At 31.5% G+C, this 21,463-nt stretch overlaps 1 pseudogene; it reads left to right on the top strand.

Annotated features, from left to right (window-relative positions):
* LOC114759617 (alpha-galactosidase-like) overlaps positions 1-21,463 on the top strand; it is a 67,530-nt pseudogene that overhangs the window by 29,511 nt on the left and 16,556 nt on the right.

Raw genomic sequence — 21,463 nt, 5'->3', positions numbered from 1 at the left:
CGTATATATCAAAAAAGCGTAGGTAGAATTTAAAGAAGAAGGAAAGAACTAAGCAGCTAAGAAGAAGCCGTAGGAAGATGAAAAAAGTTATTGGGTTGATGTTGATTTTATGTGGGGTTACAATGTGTGAATGTGGTGGCGGTTCAAGATTGAAAAGCCATCTTTACTATGAAAAGAAGAACCAGGGGAGAAAGAGTCTTATTCATAATGGCCTTTTCTGCACGTAAAATAACTTTCTATATACTTTTCTGCATATTGTTTCAATTTTATCAGATGTTCCTCAAACGGCGACTACTTTGTATATACTTCCTCCGCTGCTAAATTGATTGTGAGAAAACAAATGAAATGTTACTGATTTTATAATTTGAAAGATGTCAACATAACTTAGGAGTAAGGGGCAAATCAGTCCATAAAGTATTTGAAGATACACACCTAATATCATAATATTCACTTGGAGCATTAATGAACATTGGATCTAGTGAAATAAGTTAATTCCTCATAGCAAGGGTATCAAAGTTCAAATCTCCTCTAGAAAAGGTGCTCACATACATTTGATACTCGATAGTCCCTTCAATAAAATTGCCTCTACTGTCACTTGGGGCCAAAAGTGTCTATGAAGATTCTAAAAGAACATAAAAATGACATAATCATTTATTTAAGCAGCCCATCGTTACTTTTTATGGAGAATTACAATCAAGTCATAGGAAATGGGTTTAATTATCCGAAAGTTTATTGACAATTTTAAGAATATGCAATGACAAATTCTAAGATAGAGAATGATATGTTAGTTACTTGTTATTGAAATTTCTTTTTAATTAAATTCCTTCATTGAAACTTCATGATAATTTTCCCTACTTTTTAATGGTGGGTCCCTCATCTTTTATGTTGTAGAAGTGGACGAATGTTTGCTCAAATTATCAATCATGACATTAAAACCCACAAGTGCACATTCGCAAATATTTAGTTGGTAGATTTGCATTTTAATCCTACAACTTATTTTGAAATTTTTATTCTATCTTCTTTGTTAGTTGTTTTCTATTTTGGTTTTATATTAATTGGTTTCCCAATTCTATGATTCATTCTGTATATATAATATGTTGACCACTATTTACTTTTTTTTAAAGGTGGAACAGTTGGAACATTTATTGGTGTGGAGTCAACGAGACAATCATAAAAAATGCAGGTAATTCATTATTTGGAAGTTATTAACTTAATTTTTTAAAGTAATAAGTTCAAGTTACTAATGTCTCGTGAAATTTAAAGTTAATTTTTTTTATCTTTTAGGGTTTATAAAAAAAATTGCGGGTTTAACACCATAATGTTTATTGAGGTATGCCTAAGAAAATTTTAAAACTGGGCAAAATTGTCATGACTGTTAATTTAAAGCTTATGCTCATTGACTTTTAGAACATAAATGGATATGGAGCCACCATTAAAAAATAACCGACGCTTTGCATTTTTTTTAGAATCTTATGAATATTTTTGCATCCAAGTGAATATTACAATATTGCATGTGTATTCATAAATACTTCATGGAGAAAGTTACACATTAAAATAAAATGCTGGAGAGAGAATAATGTGTCTCCCCATTTTTTTGATGCAATGTGTCTCCACATTAATATATAATACTCTACTGATCTTAATATAAGATCTATTTTATATTATAAATTATATTACAAAAAAATTCTTACACTTAGGACTAGAAGAGTAGTATGGAGACTCTTGTCCCAAGGGGTAATAATTATAGAGTGAATACAAAATAATCATAATGTATTTTTTCAATGAAATAATCATAATAGATAAATATACAAAAAACGCATTAATCATTAATGCCCCGTTTGGTATGATGGAATTGATTTTGATGGGAACGGAAATGGAAATAGAAGTGGAAGTGGATATGGATATGGAGATGGAGATGAGATTAAAAAAGATATTTGGTATGTTATGGAAATAAAGATAGAATCTATGTATAGTTTTTATTTGATATGCATATTGAATATATGCAAATGCAACAAAAAGACCGTTTTACCCTTAATAATAAAAAAACAAAAGAATTGAATTAAAATACATACGTCTTGCCCTAGTCATCCATTGATGGCTTCTTCCTTCTGGGTGCAAGCAACAATGAATGCATCAAGCAAGCAAATTTACAGAGGCGAACTCGTTCAAGCAAGCAAATCTGTTGGGCGTATCATTGTTGAAACCGAATCACATCGCTCTCTCTCAAAGTTGAATCCCATCTCTTAACTTTTCAAATCGCATCCTGTTCTTTGTTGAGCATTTCTCCCTAAAGGTATTGTTTATGTGTTTAGAGATTATGCTTCAGCTGCCTCCCTTTCTCGTTGGTGTTGCAAACTTGTATCCTGTGTCAGTGAGCCTTTATTAACTTCAGCTATCAACTTTATTGTAGCTTTCAATTTGGCTTTGCCACTTCAAGTATGAACATACCCCTTTTCTGAGTTCTTTTTACATGTCGCTTTAAATTTTGCTTAGCAAAATGGTTCCTTGTTTCAACTTTTGATGTGGCATGTTAAATTTTTTTCTCACGTTGATTTCTTTTGTATGCTCATGGTTGATGTGGGAAAGAAATTTGGTCTTCCTTCTTTATTTGTTTCCAACAAAATGCTAATTTTATGGGGTACTATACTTTTCTTATAGAAATGCCAAATCGATGATGAGTTTAGGAATTCTTTTTTTGACTTGTTCATTCTAGGTTTCTTCAATCTAGTTCCTTATTGGGTTTTGCCTAATGCTTACTAAAAATTTTACAGACCAACAAACAATAATGAATGTGTTTATATGCTTTGCACCAATCGTATGTTGATTGTTTGTTTAACATTTTTTAAAATTTTTCATTAATAGTCTTATCACTATATATACAAATTAGATTATTGCCTTTATATTGTATATTTCCACCTATTACATATTTAGTTATAAGAAAGCAAAATTTCTTGTATATTATCTTCAATATGGCAAGTAAGAAGTTGCACACGTGGACTCAAGAGGAAGATGATTTGCTCATTGAGTGCTTGGCAGAGATTCACGAAGGAGGTTTGATGGAATCACTATGGTTGAAGCAAATAGAGATAATATTGAATGAAAAGTTACCTGGACGTGGGATAAAGGTTCTTGATATTAACTACCGTATAAAAACAATGAAAAAAGATTGGCACATGATATATCAGATGTTGCATGCTACCAATAACCCAGGTTTTGGGTGGGATCCTATTCAAAAGTGTGTTATTGCAGAAGTAGAGGTGTGGGGTGAATACATCAAGGTAAGAAATTACAAATACATAATGAGTCTTATTATTATTTAACTATTTGTTGTGATGTTTTATTTTGGTATACTAAAATGACTTTTGTTGTTGTTTATAGGTGAACAAGAAAGCTGCACTAGTTCGTTTAAAAGTTTTCCCTCATTTTGATGCTCAAACCAGTGTGTTTTTTTAGGGATGGGACAAGTGGAAATGAATCACAAGTTCTTTGTGATGTTGTTGTTGAGTTGGAGGTTTTATATGACGAGTTGTTGAATGTGGATGGGATCAATGACAAGGAGCATCAAGCTACCTATCTAAAACTGGTTAAAGATAAAGTATTGCGTGCTAAGTTTCTGAGCCTTCCACGTGATGCTAAAAAGAAGATTGTTCGAGAACTTCTTTTATAGATGCTAATGTTTTAGAAGTTTTTGTATGTGAAGGCTGTTATTGTTTCCTTGTATTGTTCATTGTATATGAATTAAGCTTTTGTATGTGAAGATTGTTGTTCTCATAAGAAGACTTAAATTATTATGCTTGTCTTTGTAGATTTACAAATTGAAAAATGTAGCAGTAAAAGATTTAAAATTGGTGGCCTTACATCAATATCTTTTCTATCAATCTGGAATGTGTGTGTGTGTATCTTTTGTTTTATACACAAGGTCATTCAGTTTAATGCTAAGCTATGAAAGATTATCATTTATAATGTTTTTTTTGTTTTCTTTTTTTAATGCCAAACTTCGAACCTAAGCAAAAAAAGCAGCCTCTCCGGATGGTCCATGCTACTTTCATATGTTGGAAGCTTTTTAGTTGCTCTCATTAATTTCAATTAATTATTATCAAGCTTTGAGTATTTCTCATTAAATCATTTATTTAAAATAAATATATAGCCACTGATTTCTTATCAAAAGGAAATTATTCTTAACAGGGGTGCTCTAAATCCATAAACCATCATTATTATAAGAGATTTGTTAGGATTAAGGTTTTGATGATAACAAAGTAAGTAATTTGTGTTTTAGTATGTTGATCGATCACCTGATCAATCAAGCATTTACTGATAAGCTGATAGATAATATCTCTATACAATTAAGTAACTTAGCAGAAACTTTGATCGATAACTTGTCAGATAATGTGTTGATCGATCAATTGATTAATCATTGTTAACTTGTTGTGTATGAAAGTTTGAAGTAAATTATCAATCACTTGATCGATAATCAGGATGATCGAATATCGGGATACAAATTTGATAGGCATTTATTGATCACATGATCAATAAACAGATTATCGATGAGAAGACAGATAAATGGTAATGCGCTCTACTCATTCTATGTTTTGCTTTAGTCGCCATTTATCGATTAGCCATTTATTGATAATATGATCGAACATTGCTTCATAACTCTGCGTGCAGGTATTGATTTTGGTAGCTTATCGATCACCTGATCGATCAACAAATTATCGATCACATGATCAATAATCAGCACATCATTTTTAAACCATGATTCTTCGATCACGGGATCGATAATTTCATTATCGATAATATGATCGATCATTGCACTTCATGTTTTCACATAACGTGATCGATAAATCAGTTCTTTGACTTTACAAGAACAAACCTCTTTATCGATAACATTATCGATCAGCCATTTATCGATCACCTATTCGATCAACCTACATAGCCTGTGTTTTCACTAAATATACTTTTGCTTATTGTTTATCGATAAGGTTATCCATCATCTATTTATCGATAATGTGTTCGAAAATTAGTGCTTCAAAATTTATTTCTATAACACTTTGATTATCCATAACCTGATCGATCAACAAGTGTTCGATCACTTGTTCAATCATGAGGCGATTTCAATTTAAACTTTAACTAGTCTCGATATTTCTCAAAATTTATCATCTATTTCATTCGAGCTTTTCTCAACCTTCATAAATGTCTTAATTCACTGTTTAAAGAGTTTCAAAATCAAAAGTGACCTTGATCTTCTTTTTCTATGCATACAGTATGATGTCACTATTTCCTTTTATCGATCACTTGATCGATAAATCATTGATCCATCACTTGATCGATAAACTTAGTTATCTGTTTCAAAAAATTTTACTCTGAATAATCGATAACCTGATCGATTAAGCAGTAATCGATCATCACTTCGATCAAGCACGATCAGTTATTACTCAGCACATTTAACAACTGATTAATTTTAACCGTAAACTATGAATGTTCGTTTTATCATTTGTTCAATTCTACTTTTGATCTTACTCTGCAAAGAAAAACTTATTGAATCAATGTATTTTTGTAGATTACGAAGAAAAACCCAACGGCTCTCCAATGGTTGTCCAAATAGCCTGTAACCTACTTTGTCAGAAGCATTAATGGCAGAAACCGTTGCAACTGGGAAAACACGCAATCGAACTCTCAACGGCTAAAAGCTCTTCTGTCTAACGGTTACTAAACTACCTCAACTATAAAAGGCGTGAAGAAGCATTAAATGAACGGATTGAATACGCGAGCTACCCTCTGTTGATTATTTACTGTTGCATTCAATACTTGTTCTTCCATACACCGAGTTTCAGTGATTATCATTTATTCACTCTGTAAGAGAGTTTCCATTTTCATCATTAATCATGTCTTGTGTGATACTCAAGAGGTGGACTCTTGAGTGGGTTTGTAACCTTACAGAAAGTAAGGGAGAGTAACTAAGAGTATCAATTACTGTATTGAGGCACCAAGAGCCCGATTAATCTTGGAACATAATGGAATACTTAGAGGTGTTCTGAGGACTGGATGTAGGTCAAGTGGTTGAGACCGAACCAATATAAATCTTGTGTCTTCTTTTCTACGATGATATCCTTCTAACTTACGCTCTCTATTTTTGATGGTTCATTGTTTTAATTTCGCAAAATTTTTATAACTCACCCAATTCACCCCCTCATGGGTGAGACTACCACTAACAAGACTATCTAACTATATAAATAAGCTGAATATTATATAATTGTATAAATAATATGAGAAAATAAATATATTAATCATCCTGTAGCTAAAGAACTAAAAATCCATTAAAAAAAAGAAGAAAGATGTCTACTTTGTTAATATCAAATTGTAAGAACTTCTCTCAGGCATCCTGTATTCAAGCCATTAAAATGAACTCAACTTCAAATTAACAAAAGGCTGAATATATATTTCATATATAATATATGTTTAAGCAAAATACAATCATCCAATTATGTGTTGTGTGGTCACTTTTCACAAGCTACATAATCATATCTAAATGGCCAACATATTAACCCCTACATATATCAAAAATACATAGTAGCGTATTCTGGTAGTATCAAAATATACAAAAGTGGCCAATCATTAGCATATCCAAGCTATACCTACAAACAAAATATTGTGATAGAGTGCCAAACTAAGAAAGAAGTCTTTTGGCCATATCCAGTTTTGCCTTGTACAGGAGGGTTGAGAAGACAAAAAGGAGCCCATCATTAGTAGTAATTTTCAATAATGCCTCTTGTTGTTCAGTTTCAGTTAACTCTTCCAACTTGGAAATTTCCTCATAAAGGGCCTCACGCTTTACATCCAACATGGAACCCCATGCTATATTTTCAAGGTGAGCTCCTAAATTTGCAGATGCATTTTGCATTCCTTCACATGTGTTGTTCATCATTTTTTGAAGAGCCTCCATAAAGTCATCATGACTGTTCCTTCTCCTCTTCTTACTTTTAGACAAGGTAGCAGTATCCTCACCATTCATAGCAGTAATGGGAAGGGTTAGTTTCAACACCTAGATCAACATGTGCAGTTTCTTCATTGTCATCATATCAATATTTGGGGCTTCTTCAGTGTCTCCAACCTGGTCAGGAGTTACACCAGACAATAACCCTTTCCTTGTAGCTCTGTCCTTAGCAAATATAATGCAAAGTACATCAAAATGAGAAAAAGGTTTCCCACAGAATTGAGCAGCTTTCTTGTTACTCTAAAAAAAAAAAACCAAACTAAATTCAACAACCATGTAACAGGTACTCATTTAGCAAGTTTCTAAAAAATTAACATTCCATTTACCTTTATATACTAGTCCCAAACAAATTTCTCAGCTATAACACACTTTCTTTCTGGATCCCATCCAAACCCTAATGTGTTAGTGCCATTAACCATGTCATTAACAACTTGCTAATTTAGTTTCAATGTTTTCAAGCAAGATATGATGTTAGGATGAATTTTCATATTACAACCAAGGATCTTTTCAAGCAACATAGAATGTAATTGCTTGAAAACTCCACGTTTGAAACCATTATCAGCAAGCAAACTGCCTTCTTCATGAAGTTGCAATAAGGAAGCAACAAATACATCATCCTCTTCAGCTGTCCACACACGGAATTTTTGTTTTGTTGAACCCTCCTCTGCCATTATCTAAATCAAAACATAATAGAACATAATAAAATATATCCAAATAAAACATAATAAAAAATTGCAAAACATTTATATTTCAAATGAAGATAACATAAATATATATATATTTAAACTCATTACATCCATAACAAAACATATAAAAGCATGGCAAAATAAAGCACTCATATTTCAAATTCAAGTACTGCAAATATAAAACTATCAATACAAAGACAACTCTATTACACATTCCTATAAAATCATTATACTTCCATTATTCTATTATTCTATTATCCCTACGGCTTCTAAAATCAACAAACATCTCATTGGCCAAGCTCTCACGAAAGTTGCTCCAAGCATTTGATGGTTCAATTATCAAAATAGGTGGAGCATCTATGTTAGATCCATCCGTATCTAATTCTTCAACCTCATCCTCAAGCGGATCTGATCCTTGTTGATAAATCAAATTATGCAAGAGGCAACAAGCTATCACAATTTTATTATGAGTTTGAATAGGATAAAATGAAGGACTTCTAAGAATTGCCCAACGTAGTTTCAACATTCCAAAACAACGCTCGATCACATTGTGAGCTGATGCATGCCTCATATTAAAACATTCACGAGGATTTATAGGGTGTCTTCCATCTCTCCATTCACTTAAATGATAACGTTGTCCTTGATAGGGTGCAAGAATCCCTCAGAATTTGTATATCCAGCATCAACCAAATAGTATTGTCTTGTATTTATGAGAAGATTAGTTAGCAATTGACATTATGTAATGATAATAGATAAATCATTATAATTACCAAACCTTGAGGCACTTTGAAGTTTCCACTCCTTCTATGGATTGCATCTCAACTCTACTATCAGCAGCTGAGCCTTCCCAACCAGTAAGGACATATATAAACTATGCGTCATGGAGCAAACGCCTAGCACATTAGTAATTATATCTCCCTTTCTATTCCTATATCTTCCTTTGTCTATAATAGGAACTTTTACTTTAATATGGGTACCATCAAGGGCACCTAAACAATTCTATAAAAAAAAAGTTAAATAGTTATATCAGTAAATTCAAATGAAGTTAAATAACTCATTAATCTGAATATATAATAAATGATATTATACCTTGAACCACTTCCATTTTATGTCCATTGAATCTGCTGGGATGAATCTGCTGGGATGGGTTCAGGTTTCTTAAATAGCTCCTCGTTCATGCGCATCATAGCAGTCAAAACAGAATTAAAATGTCGACTTATGGTTTCACCAAACCTCCCAAGATATAACTGTACAACTCTGTTTTTCTGATGATGGGCAAGGATGTAAAGAAACATAGCAACTTGTTCATCAACCAATATGTTTTTAGTTGGTTTTAACCTCCTTTTATATCAAGCATCAGGCATAACTTGTCAAAAGTAGTTCTATTCATTCTAATTTGATTAAAACAAGTTATATCACTAGTATAAATAAGATTCCGAAGATGAACTCTCCTAGTATGAAAGTCCAGTGTGTATGGCTTATGACTAATTTGTTGTCCATGCAAAGCAATAGTAATACATATGGTCACAAAACATTGGTTCACAACACAAATAGCATGAAACCACCAAAGAATCACGTGCACAATGACTTCTCTTGTAATACGATCCATGACTGTATGGACATAAGTGTGTAAGAAGTATATCAGAACTAATATATTCATAATAAAAAATATAAATAATTCAAGGGAAAGTTATAATTAAGTGAAAACATCAAAATATAATAATGTTACATAAGTTAAATATAATAAACTCAGTAACACTACATGTAATTAAATTGAACCAAGTCAGGCAATAAGTATGAGTTTTGAATGAAACTACTTCATACATTTAAAAAGAAAAATGAGGAAATATATAAACAAAAAAACAATTAAACTAACAAATAAGGAGCACAGGTATTATGTGCAGATCTACAAAGATGTCAATTTCTTAGTAAATTTTTTTTTATTTTCCATTTTTTTGGTCTCTCATTCGTAAATATTGATTGACCGTTCTAAGTTTAAACAGGTATTATGCTGTTTGTTATAAAAAATTCGCAGTGCTTTTCACTTAGACTAAAAAGCAAGAAAAAGGCACTACTAACAAGATTTTTTTAAAAACTTCAGTAACAAATTCATCTGACAGACCACTATAGAGAGCAGCAAAATGACATGTAAATAATAATATCCTCTTCACCAAGCATAACCTCAAAATTTTAAATAATAGCTAAATACACCTCTGTAACAAAGAAGGGGGAGAAGAACAACATTTTTCAAATGCTATAACATTTGTAGAAGAAGATCACATAAGACAGATTTTTGTAACATAGAGGGGGAGAATAACAAGATTTTTTTAACTGTTACAAGAACATTTGAAGAAGAAGAGGATGGAAAACTTACAGGGAAACACCTCTCTATCAAATCGTTCCACTAAGCTCGACTACCATCTTCCTCGTTAACTTGTGCGAAGCTTCAAGAGTGGGGTCTTCTTTTCTACTCACAGATCGATTACAATTTTAGTTTTGGCTAGGGCTTCTTTTTAATTCAATAAAAAGGGGTAAAGGTGTCTAGAAATTTCATAACTAAGGACATCTTAGTCTAAAAAATATAGCTTCCATGGAACTCATCTCATTTCCATTGGCTGTGCGAAGGAACCCATTTCGGCCCATTTTGATGGATTTCATTTCAATGTGGAAATCCAATTCAAGCAAACCAATCAAACCTTTTGCATGGAATTTGATTCCATTTCCATTTCCATTTCCTTACCTCCAATTCCATCGTACCAAATGGGGCATAGCTTAGATGCATGTAAATGTAGGCTTGAAAATTTGCCATTCAATGCTCAAAAAAATATTAATGACTCATTTGTTTTTTTTTTTTTTAACCGCTCTGCAGCCGATGCGTTGATTTCTACTGGACTTGCTAATCTTGGATATCAATATGTGAACATAGGTTCGTAGCCACGTTTTTTTCTTTTTGGGAATATTATATATGCTTAAGTATCTTATTTATTAAATATAACTATATAATTAAGATATATTCAAGCATTATCAGCTATAATTGAGTAGCTAAAATTTTTCTTTTTAAATTTACTTTTAAAAAATTTCTTTTAATGATGAATCCCATATTGGATTATAATCACAGTATTTAAAGTTTTAATCTTTTGCGAGACGCAAGGTACCTCTCATGTGTATTTCTCAAAAGTATCTATATTACCAAATTATCTTGGTGTTATACTGTTTTGAATTGATAATATAATATATATATATATATATATATATATATATATATATAACAACTTTGGAAAGCACCGGCCACCAGTACCATTGCTATTTTAAGTACATTTTTTTAGTTTCTGAAGCTTAGCTAAAATAATGATTAATAAATGTTAGCTTTTATTTAATTATTAGTGTGCTTGAATTTGTATTCTTATGAACTAATTATTTCTTCTTATCAGCAAAATTACCAATTAATCCCTTTGCTTATACTCATTTGTGAAACTGACCCAGAATTATAGCGAATTGTTTCTTCAGACGATTGTTGGGCCGAACCAGATCATACCTATGAGGTACTGCTTATTGTGATACTACCTCTGATCCTAATCTAGGTCTTACAGTTAAGACCAGTAGTATAATTTGTAATTAAGATTATTTCTAAATCTTATTGCTTATAAATCTTTTCTTTTTTTGTTGCACCAACTTCTGTGATCTTATTATTAAATATGAATTATCATGAAAGTAGGGTAATTTGCAAGCCCACAAGACAAAATTCCCTTCGGGAAAAGCTCTCGCAGATTATGTTCATAGCAAGGGGCTCAAGCTTGGCATATATTCATCTGCAGGGTATTATTACTACTACTAACTACTACTATAAATAATTTCTTACATAATGTGCTTCTTATGACAAGCTTCACTTTTTTGTTTTTTTGTTTTAATTTTCCAGTTACTTTACTTGTGATAATAATATGCCTGTTCACTTGGTCATGAACAACAAGATGCAAACACGTTTGCTTCATGGGTATTATTTAACACTCAATTTGATGCAACCATCTTATATGATAGATTTCTTAGTGTTCATCACACTAATAAGCACTGCATAGTTATCGCAATAATAAAATCTATATTGTTCAGTATTTTATTTAAATTATTCAAATTTAAAATTTTTAATCCACAATTTTTTGTCATAAATTTTTTTTTGGAAATGTCACTTATAAGACTATTTTTATTTTAAATTTTACATCTATCAAAACAAAAAAAAGTTAAAATAAAAAATTAAATTGCATGTAGACCATCTAAAATCAATTTCAGTAACTCAGATTAAGATGAACATTCCATAGTCATTTTTCTATGAATATGAAATAGACAGGCTTTCCTATCTATTCTCCTTACAGAATTCAAAATGAGTCATATTATTTATAATGTATAAATGATATTACATTTGATTCTTAATATAAAATATATTTTCTAGTTGAATTTCAATGCGATGCGTTGGAATGCAAAAATGATAACTTAATTGGTTGACTGTGTGCAGGGAGTAGATTTTCTGAAGTATGACAACTGTAATCATGATGGATCAAAGCCAACAGTCATAAGTATCAAATGTATCTTATAATAAGAAACGGAGGGAATAACTAAAATCTTATCAATAGATGTATATTCGTATTTGAGTTTATTGCTTTGTAGGCAATTTTTCAGAGAAAAATTACTCACGTTAAGTTTTTTTTATTCGTTAAGTTTTTTTAATTAGACTAAAGTATACATTTCATTCTTTAACTTTATGTAAGATTTCAATTTGATCCCTTAACTTTCAAAAGTATACTTTTAGTTCTTTAGCTCTAAAATTTACTCTTAAATGGTGATTTTTTGTAACAATCATGGTTGTTTTAAAAATTAAACTTAATATTATAACATTTAGTAATATTTTATCAATATTCAAAAGCTCAATATCATCATTTTTTGTTAACAATTCTAGAGTTAGGAGACTAAAAGTTTACCTTTTAAAATTAATTAAGGGACCAAAATAAAACCTTATGTAAAGTTAAAAGACCAAAAGTACATTTTAGTCTTCTAATTATAAATGGTTAAGTGTCTTAATTTTTTTTAAATGAGTTTATTATTAAATTTTAATATTTCAAAAATAATATACATGGGATTGGAAAACTTAACATAATGAATATAAAAAACTTGACGCAAAAATCATCCTGTTTTATATTATTTAAATTTAAATAATATATTAAAAATGGTATAATTTTAATTGTGATATTATAACATTGCGTGAATATCTTTTCTTTTATTTCTCTTGCAGGTTTCCAATAATGTCCAAGGCATTATTGAAGTCAGGTCATCCAATCTTCTATTCCTTATGTGAATGGTACTTAAATTCAATGGGGGAAAAAAAAATCAAACCGGACCGGACCAGCCGGTTCAACAGAAAACCGGTAAACCAGTCTTTGGTCTAGTCTGGTTGAAGGAAAAAAACCGACCTATGATCAAATCGGAAAAAAAAACCGGTTCAACTTGTAAAAACCAGGCAACCCGTCGGTTAGATGGGTTGTTCGGTTTAATAATCCTAGTCTTCCTGTTGTTCACGAAGGCAGTCGTCGCTCTTGAGGCCATCTGTGTCTCTGCCATTAGAAGAGCAAGAGGTGATGACCGAAAATCTAGAGAATCCTGCGAAAGAGAGGGGCAGTGATTGAGGAGGGAAAAGATAACTGGAGGAAACAAAGAGTAGAGAATGAAGAAGATACCTCGAGGTGTTGAAGAGGTGGTGGGAGGGTTGAAATAAGAAGGACAAAGGTGGCGGTGGGGGGAAGTGGAAAGAGAAAGAATAGCAAAATGAGGAGCCATTGAGGACGAGGACAGAGAGGTGAGCACAGCCTGTAATTTCAAAGCAAGCACGGTAGTCTAAGGAAGTGAAGGGATGAAAGGCAATTATTTTATTATTAAAAGAAGGAATGCACAACCTGTAATTTCAGAGCAAGCATGATAGTCCAAGTCTTCCAAGTCTTTCCTTTGGGTTGGTTGCATTTTGACTGTGGTACTTGATGGCGTGATTGAGGGGTAAGCTATAAGCAGATGGAGATAAAAAAGGGACGACTGCATAGCAATGATTCAAAAATATTTAAACTATTTTTATGGTTTTTTTTGTATTTTGTTGACTAATTATTATTTATGAACATTATTTTATTTTGTTATTATTAATTAAATTATATTATTTTAATATGACCGGTCCAATCCTCGTCCGACTCTGGTCAGACCATTAACCCTTAACCTACTATCTTAACCGATTCATTGTCTAGTCCTGTTTTTTGTTTCTTGTTAGATATACCTTTTTCGTTCTTTTGAAATTATTTTATTTAATTCATTCAATGAAAAAAACACACAGCATTTTTATATTTTTATATTTTCATTATTATATAAAACTGAAATATCATTAATCAACTAATTTTCTTAATAATAAAAAGCTAAATATACAATTTTTAATTCATTATGGTAAATATAAACTTTATAATTTTAGGGATTGAATCAAAAATATACATAACACTAAAAATGTCATAATTCGCATCGTGTTCAGTAGTTAAAAATTTAGGTATAAAAATCCTTTATTTTATTTATATAAGATCTAACACGCAAATGTTTCATACATTTTTGGGCTGAGAAATTGTTTTTAATTTTATTTTAGATGTTAAATGTTAAACTATTTGCTTCATTTCTTAGTATTTTTTATTACCAATTACTATTAGTTCTTAAATAAGGGGGACATGGACCCAGCTCTATGAGCTTCAAAAATAGGAAACAGCTGGAGGACAAGCGATGACATTGGTGACAACTGTAACACCACCACTTACTAACCAGAACTAACCATGATAGAAAGGACTAAAACTAGTAAACATACCCTATCATGGTTATTTAAGAGCAACCACATCATTAAGGGGCTAACCATGATAGAGAAGCATTTGACCTTAATTAAGGCTATCATGGTTAGAAAAAGAATAACATATATTTGTAATCATGGCAAACATGGTTATAAAACAATACGCCTTTGAATGATAAATTATAATAGCAGTTTAGACTTGACTATCTTAGTCAATACTAGCAACAACTAAACTTGCAAAAATTGCCATTTTCACATCGTGGATCCACAATAATTCAGTCACATGCAATCTAAGGGCCTCGGGCCCACTATCAGCACTCTAGTCTAATATTCAGACAAAATAAACCAAAAATAGAAGGTATAATGCGTTCACTAAGTCAATTGACATAAAAATATGAGAAGGTAAAATAAGTCCCAAATGAATGCAATCCTGATGCATGGCAATATATGAAAAGATTGCATAAAATAAAGTCCAAAAGCTCTATACTGTCAGCTACAGCTATTGAGCCTCAAGAGTCTTCCCCGAAGATCCCGCTAGCGTATTGTTTCCTGAAAATGGTAAAGCAATAGGAATGAGACAACGTCTCAGTAACTAAATCCCTACCTATCCCACACCCTAGCATGGGCTAGTGAGGTGTCAGGTGGGATACACAGAATTAATAATAGTTGATAAACATTTATTTAACATTTAAACTCACAATAATCATACAAGACAAATATTTCCACCAATCTCATGCAATTGATACATTTCAAAAGAGATAACATACTTGTCATTTATTTAAAAGATATAAATATCAATGAATATCCCATGTCATATGCAATTCCTGAACCCAAATCCATCCTTATATCCTCCTTATTTCCGCTGACTAGACTCATGGGCTAAGTTCTTTCCATTTGACTGGCAACTCTGATAAGCTAACCACACGAATGATGTGGACCGGCCAAAGACCACAGAGCACTCGGTGGACCATGGGTCCCCCCTCGAAGAACTAGTGGGGTGTCGCAGTTTCTCGAAGAACTAGTGGGACAATAATAGCAGCCAGCCATAGAGCTCCGTATGGAGGGTAATACCACGTGGCAAGTATATGAATCTCAATAACTCCAATTATCTCCTTTTCCCACCCAAAATAGATGCACAGGGTTCAAAATGACACATTTATATGCATAATCAACAGAATTTCATAATAACACATCATAATCATGATCACCAATTTCTTGCAATACAAACTATGTCAATCCTCTTCAAAATAGCATCCCACAAGACAGTTCATACAAAATGTAATATACTTTTATAGAATTAGTTATAAAACCACTCACCAACTTCATACTAGAGCATGCAACAGATAGAAATTTAGTTACCTGGTCTCCTAGCTAACAGTCAACTACAACCAGAGTCCAACCTCGAAAATGCCACAACAGAGTTTATATCTGATAACTTGTAAATCGGATATCAAAATGATGATCCAACCGTTGAAATTAACGATTTGGATGTCCAAAATGGGCTGACCAAATTTCAGTCCGATCCAACGGTTAATAAACTCAAAACTAGCACTTTTCTGAGACTACCTTAGATATGTGCGAAAATTATTTACTCACTTCAAGCTCCACTCATTATCTCCTATATATAGGCTCCTCAAACTCCTTCACTCTAAAGATTAGTCGATGTGAAACTTCTATACCATGGTTTAATTTTCTAGAATATCATCCACACACACAATCACACACAAAAACATTATTAAAATAATAATAATTTGCTTATATCTAACTTTTTTTTAATTAACTTAATACTAAAATATATTTATTTATAATTTAATTAAATACTAGATAAAAATAAGGATGTTACAACAACTGGGAGAGGTTTTCATGAATTTTATTTTTCATACATATAAATAAATAAAAAGAAAATAAGATAAAAATATATTTTTTTTTCTTTTTTGTGTGCAGAATGATCACTAGGGCAGATTATAACGAAATATATGCAGAATATGCAGGGCCTGGTGGATGGAACGGTTAGTTTCTTCTATATATCTCTTGAAATTATTGGATGAGCTTATAAATCTGGATACAAGCACATAGAAATTAAATTTATTAGTAGGATTAAGGTGTAAATTTGTCTCAAAAGTTTTTAATCATAACAGTTGGGTACCCGAGAATTTTTTTGTCTAAATTTAAAATCACAGTAATATTTATCCCTACTGTAAAAAAAAAAAAAAACATTTACCATTAAAATAGTAACATTAACTGTAAATATTTTTAACGATAAAGGATAATATTGTTATAATTTTAAACTTACTAATTTACCAATTTTGCAGACCCGGACATGCTTGAAGTAGGAAACTCAGGAATGACCACTAATGAATACATCGTTCACTTCGGTTTGTGGGCACTTATGAAGGTAGAAATTACAATTCCAAGTAAGAATATCTTCCAAAATATTAGAAGAAGTAAACCTATGCAATGGTTTATTACAATCCTCTTCCAAAGGCAAGATCTCCCATGAAATGCTCAACTGACCAGCCATTATTAACCGGAGGAAATTAGGATCTTCAACCTGAATCGTCAGACCATAGGGGGTGGGAAGTAGGATAACACTCTGATTGCAAACAAACATAACGTCCTCCTCAAAGCCATTAAGAGAAGAGCCATTTATTAATACTCCTCCCTCGCACTTCTTCCCTGTTTGTATGGGGAAACATTATGGCCAAAGCCATTCCTCCCTTCACATAGACGATTGCACCGCCTGGTGTCTAAAATCACCTTCCTGAGTAATAGAAAGATATTTAGGTCCCATTTGGTACCAAGCACTAAAAATGAGAGGTAAGGATTATGACTAAAATGGAGAAAAATTATTAAAAGAGTATTTAGTTTGAGTAATTGGTTGTTAACATGGGATTCGGTAAACTCATAAAGGTGGGATTGGAGAATACCACATCTCCCTATGATATTTCTCAGTTCCATTTATATGGGTTTGTCCAATTCCATATAACAAACAATCTTTCATTCTAAACATTTTTTAATAAATTTTTTTTAATCTCAATCACAATCTTTACCCTCTATTTTTAATACTTTATACCAATCGACTTCAGGTTTCAAAATGGAGTGTAGTAGGGAATCCTTCGGGGCACTAATTAATCTCCACAAGTATTTAGCCAGCAAGGCCTTGTTGCAGTCTTCCGTTTTCTTGATCCCCAACCCTCCCATAGAAGTTGGCAAACAGATCAGATTCCAGGCTTTCAGGCGAATGTTTTTTTTATTATCCATATCTCCCAAAAAAAAAAATTAGCGACCTGCATGTCAATACTGTGGGCTACGCAGCTAGGCAGTTCAACAGTAGAAAGTTGGTATACCAGCAGGGATAGAACCGCTGACTTAATCAAAACTAACATATAACCAACAAGAGTTAGCCCAATTGATAAGAAGTCAGCTCACAATTTATAAAGTTGTGAACTCGAATCCCACTGTTGATGTGAGGACCTTATTAGTAGGCAATTTGTGACCCAACTTATCTAAACTTTTGTATGTGCGTGTGTAAAAAGCTAACCTCCTTGCTTGAGACATCATTAGTGATTTCCCCCCAATTATGGTCAATTTATTCCCACCCAAATCAACGTAAGTGTCAAGGTATCTACCAAGGTTGGAAGCAAATTACAAACCCGAAGAGCTTACTAAAGACATCTTGAGGACTACAAATTATATTATCACGCTTTAGATATCTATCAAAGTAATATTATTGATAGTGATTTGTAAATTTCATGCTCACAATAATGAAAGGGATAACTACATGCAGGCTCCTCTTATTCTGGGAAACGACCTGAGCAATATGAATGACATCACAAAACAAATCACAGGCAACCGCGAGGTTATTGCAATTAATCAAGGTATGTTCTTGTAAATTTCTTTTTCTAACTATTACTCCTTTTGGTAAATCATTCGAAATTTTAATATTATCAATTAGTATATGACTTAAATAACAAAAATATCCCCACTCAATATAACAGCTATTTAATTAATTTAGATAAATTAAGGGTTTGTTTCGTATGAGAGAAAAATAGAGGGGATGAAAAATTTTAATGAAATCAATTTTATAGAACTGAAGAATCGTAGTTAAAAATTTTTAATTAATTTTTATCAAATTTTTTTAGTTTACATGTTCTTTGTATTAAAATTTTAAAACCCCACTTTTCTAAATTTTTAAATAGAGCTCATTAAAATTTTTCCTCCCCTCCCCTCATTTCTCTTATAACAAACATAGGATAGGTAATTAAGCTTGATAAATTAGTTAATTATAACAAATTAAATGTGATATGTTTTCCTGAAATATTTTTGTGTAATATTAGATTATATTAGTATATCAATTTATAAATCAGGCAAAATTAATTTAAGAAAAATGATAAATATTGGAGATGAAGTGAATTAAAATGTTATATTGAAGACTAAATCTATTCCCAACTGGTTTTTATATTAAAAACTTATTAGATTACTTTGCATAAAAAAAATATTATAAACACATGGATTTGTTTCGTCAAGAGACTTGTTTGTAATCTTTATAGATCCTATTTGTAATTTGTCCTCTCCGACTTCACTAATTGTCAAAATAACTCAAGTTTAATAGAGTGCAACATTGTTATTCCCTTTCTTGGACTACTCAAGAAGCAACATTATCTCATGTTTTATTTTATGATGACCAATAACGAAGAAAAAATTTGAGTAAGTTTGCAAATTAACCGTTAAGAAAAATGATACTATCTCCAATAAGAGCTGTTGAAGATTTAGTTTGATCATAAATGCAAAATCTCTAATATATTTTATTTCTCATATTTTTTTATTTTTCTCTCAAAGTAGTTCTCATGCTAATTATAAATATTAAAAGTTTTTCATTCTAATGCATATTATTAACAAAAGTATCTTACAAAAAAAAATACCTATTCATTAGAGATAACTGATTTTATTAATTTTTATAATATTTATAAATTAATTATTTAGCTCTTATATTAAGAATGATAGATGGTATCATATGAGTGAGTTATGGTCATGAATACACTTTTTTGGGCATTTGTAGATTCACTTGGTGTTCAAGGAAGAAAAGCCAGGAGCGAGGGCGACCTTCAGGTACGCTTTAATTACCCACGTTTTTTATTGTTTATCTTTTTAACAACTTTATTCATTAGAACGTTACAAATAGTATCCTTCACTCCAATGAGATCCTTCTAGTGCACCATATAAATTATAAATAATTAAATTATATAAATAAAAAAATTCACTGCATTATTCTTTCTTTATCTTTCTCCAAAAGAAATATAGGGCATATATATGGAAAATCCTATTTGAATGAATTATAAATTATCTGCAATAATATATTTAGAAAATTTAGAGAAAAACAAAGTGATCAGCTGGGCAACTTTCATGTCATCGTTAATTCGCTATTTACTTAGGGGTTGCTTTAATCATTATATATTGAATATCCAAGCGAAAATCTCAACAGTCATTTCATGGAAAGTTGGGCTTCCAACGTCCCTATTATTTGGGGAAAAAAAAAGTATATATGAAAAATAATAGAAAAAGAAGGAAAAAAGGCAGAAAAATGCCACTTGAACTTCATAATCCCCAAATGGTCTGCTGAATTTGAGAAATCCCAATTTGGTCTCAAGACCAAATTGGGATTATCATGTTAAAAGGAAAGACCAAACTGCCCTTCATTTATTTATTGTTTTTAAAATACTAAAGCCCCTACTGGCCTGCTAGTCATTGGAGCTTCAGCGGCGGCAATCACCGGAACTCTGATGACCGGCTGACAATTGGTCACCGGAGCTCCGGCGGTCGGAAATAATTTTTAAAAAATTTTTTACAACTTCAGTATAACGATTAATAGCATTTGTAATGCTATTAATAACTTCAATATAGCAATTAACAACATGTTTTCTGAGAAATTCAACAAGTTTCAGTGGCCAGAAACAATTTTTTTAAAATTTTTTACAATTTCAGTATAATGGTTAACAACTTTTGTAATGCTGTTAACAACTTCAGTATAGCAGTTAACAACAGGTTTTCTGGGAAATTCAACAAGCTACGGTGGTCGGAAACAATTTTTTTTTGAAAATTTTTACAACTTCAGTATAACGGTTAACAACTTTTGTGACGTTATTAACAACTTCATTATAGCAGTTAACAACAGGTTTTCTGGGAAATTCAACAAGTTTCGGTGGCCGGAAATAATTTTTTTTGAAAATTTTTACAACTTCAGTGTAACGGTTAACAACTTTTGTGATGCTATTAACAGCTTCAATATAGCAATTAACAACAGGTTTTTCAGAAAATTCAACAATTGGTCGTCAGAGCTCTGGCAGCCAAAAATAATTTTTTTGAAAATTTTTACAACATCAGTATAACGGTTAATACCTTTTGTAAAGCTATTAACGACAAGTTTTTCAAGAAATTCAAAAAGTAGCATTTGTACAACTTCAATAATGCCGTTAACAAATTCTGTAACTCTATTAACAACTTCGGTATAGCATTTAATAACATGTTTTCTTAAAACTTTAAAAAAATAGCATTTTTACAACTTTAGCAATTACTTTTTTTTTTTGAAAATTTTTACAATTTTAGTATAATGATTAACAACTTTTGTAATGTTATTAACAACCTCAGTATAACAGTTAACAACAAGTTTTTCAAAAAATTCAAAAAGTAGCATTTTTACTGACAACCTGTTGTTAACTGCTATACTGAAATTGTTAATAGCGTTACAAAAGTTGTTAACCGTTATATGGAAGTTGTAAAAATTTTCAAAAAAATTGTTTCTGGCTGCCGGAGCTGCGGCGACCAATTGTTGAATTTTCTGAAAAACCTGTTGTTAATTGCTATACTGAAATTGTTAATAACGTCACAAAAGTTGTTAACTGTTATATTAAAATTGTAAAAATTTTCAAAAAAATTGTTTCC

Source organism: Neltuma alba, unplaced genomic scaffold (genome assembly GCF_004799145.2).
Source record: "Neltuma alba isolate B1F8T4 unplaced genomic scaffold, ASM479914v2 tig00010875_pilon, whole genome shotgun sequence".
Classification (NCBI taxonomy): Eukaryota; Viridiplantae; Streptophyta; class Magnoliopsida; order Fabales; family Fabaceae; genus Neltuma; species Neltuma alba.
This window is presented reverse-complemented; position numbering and strand designations above follow the sequence as displayed.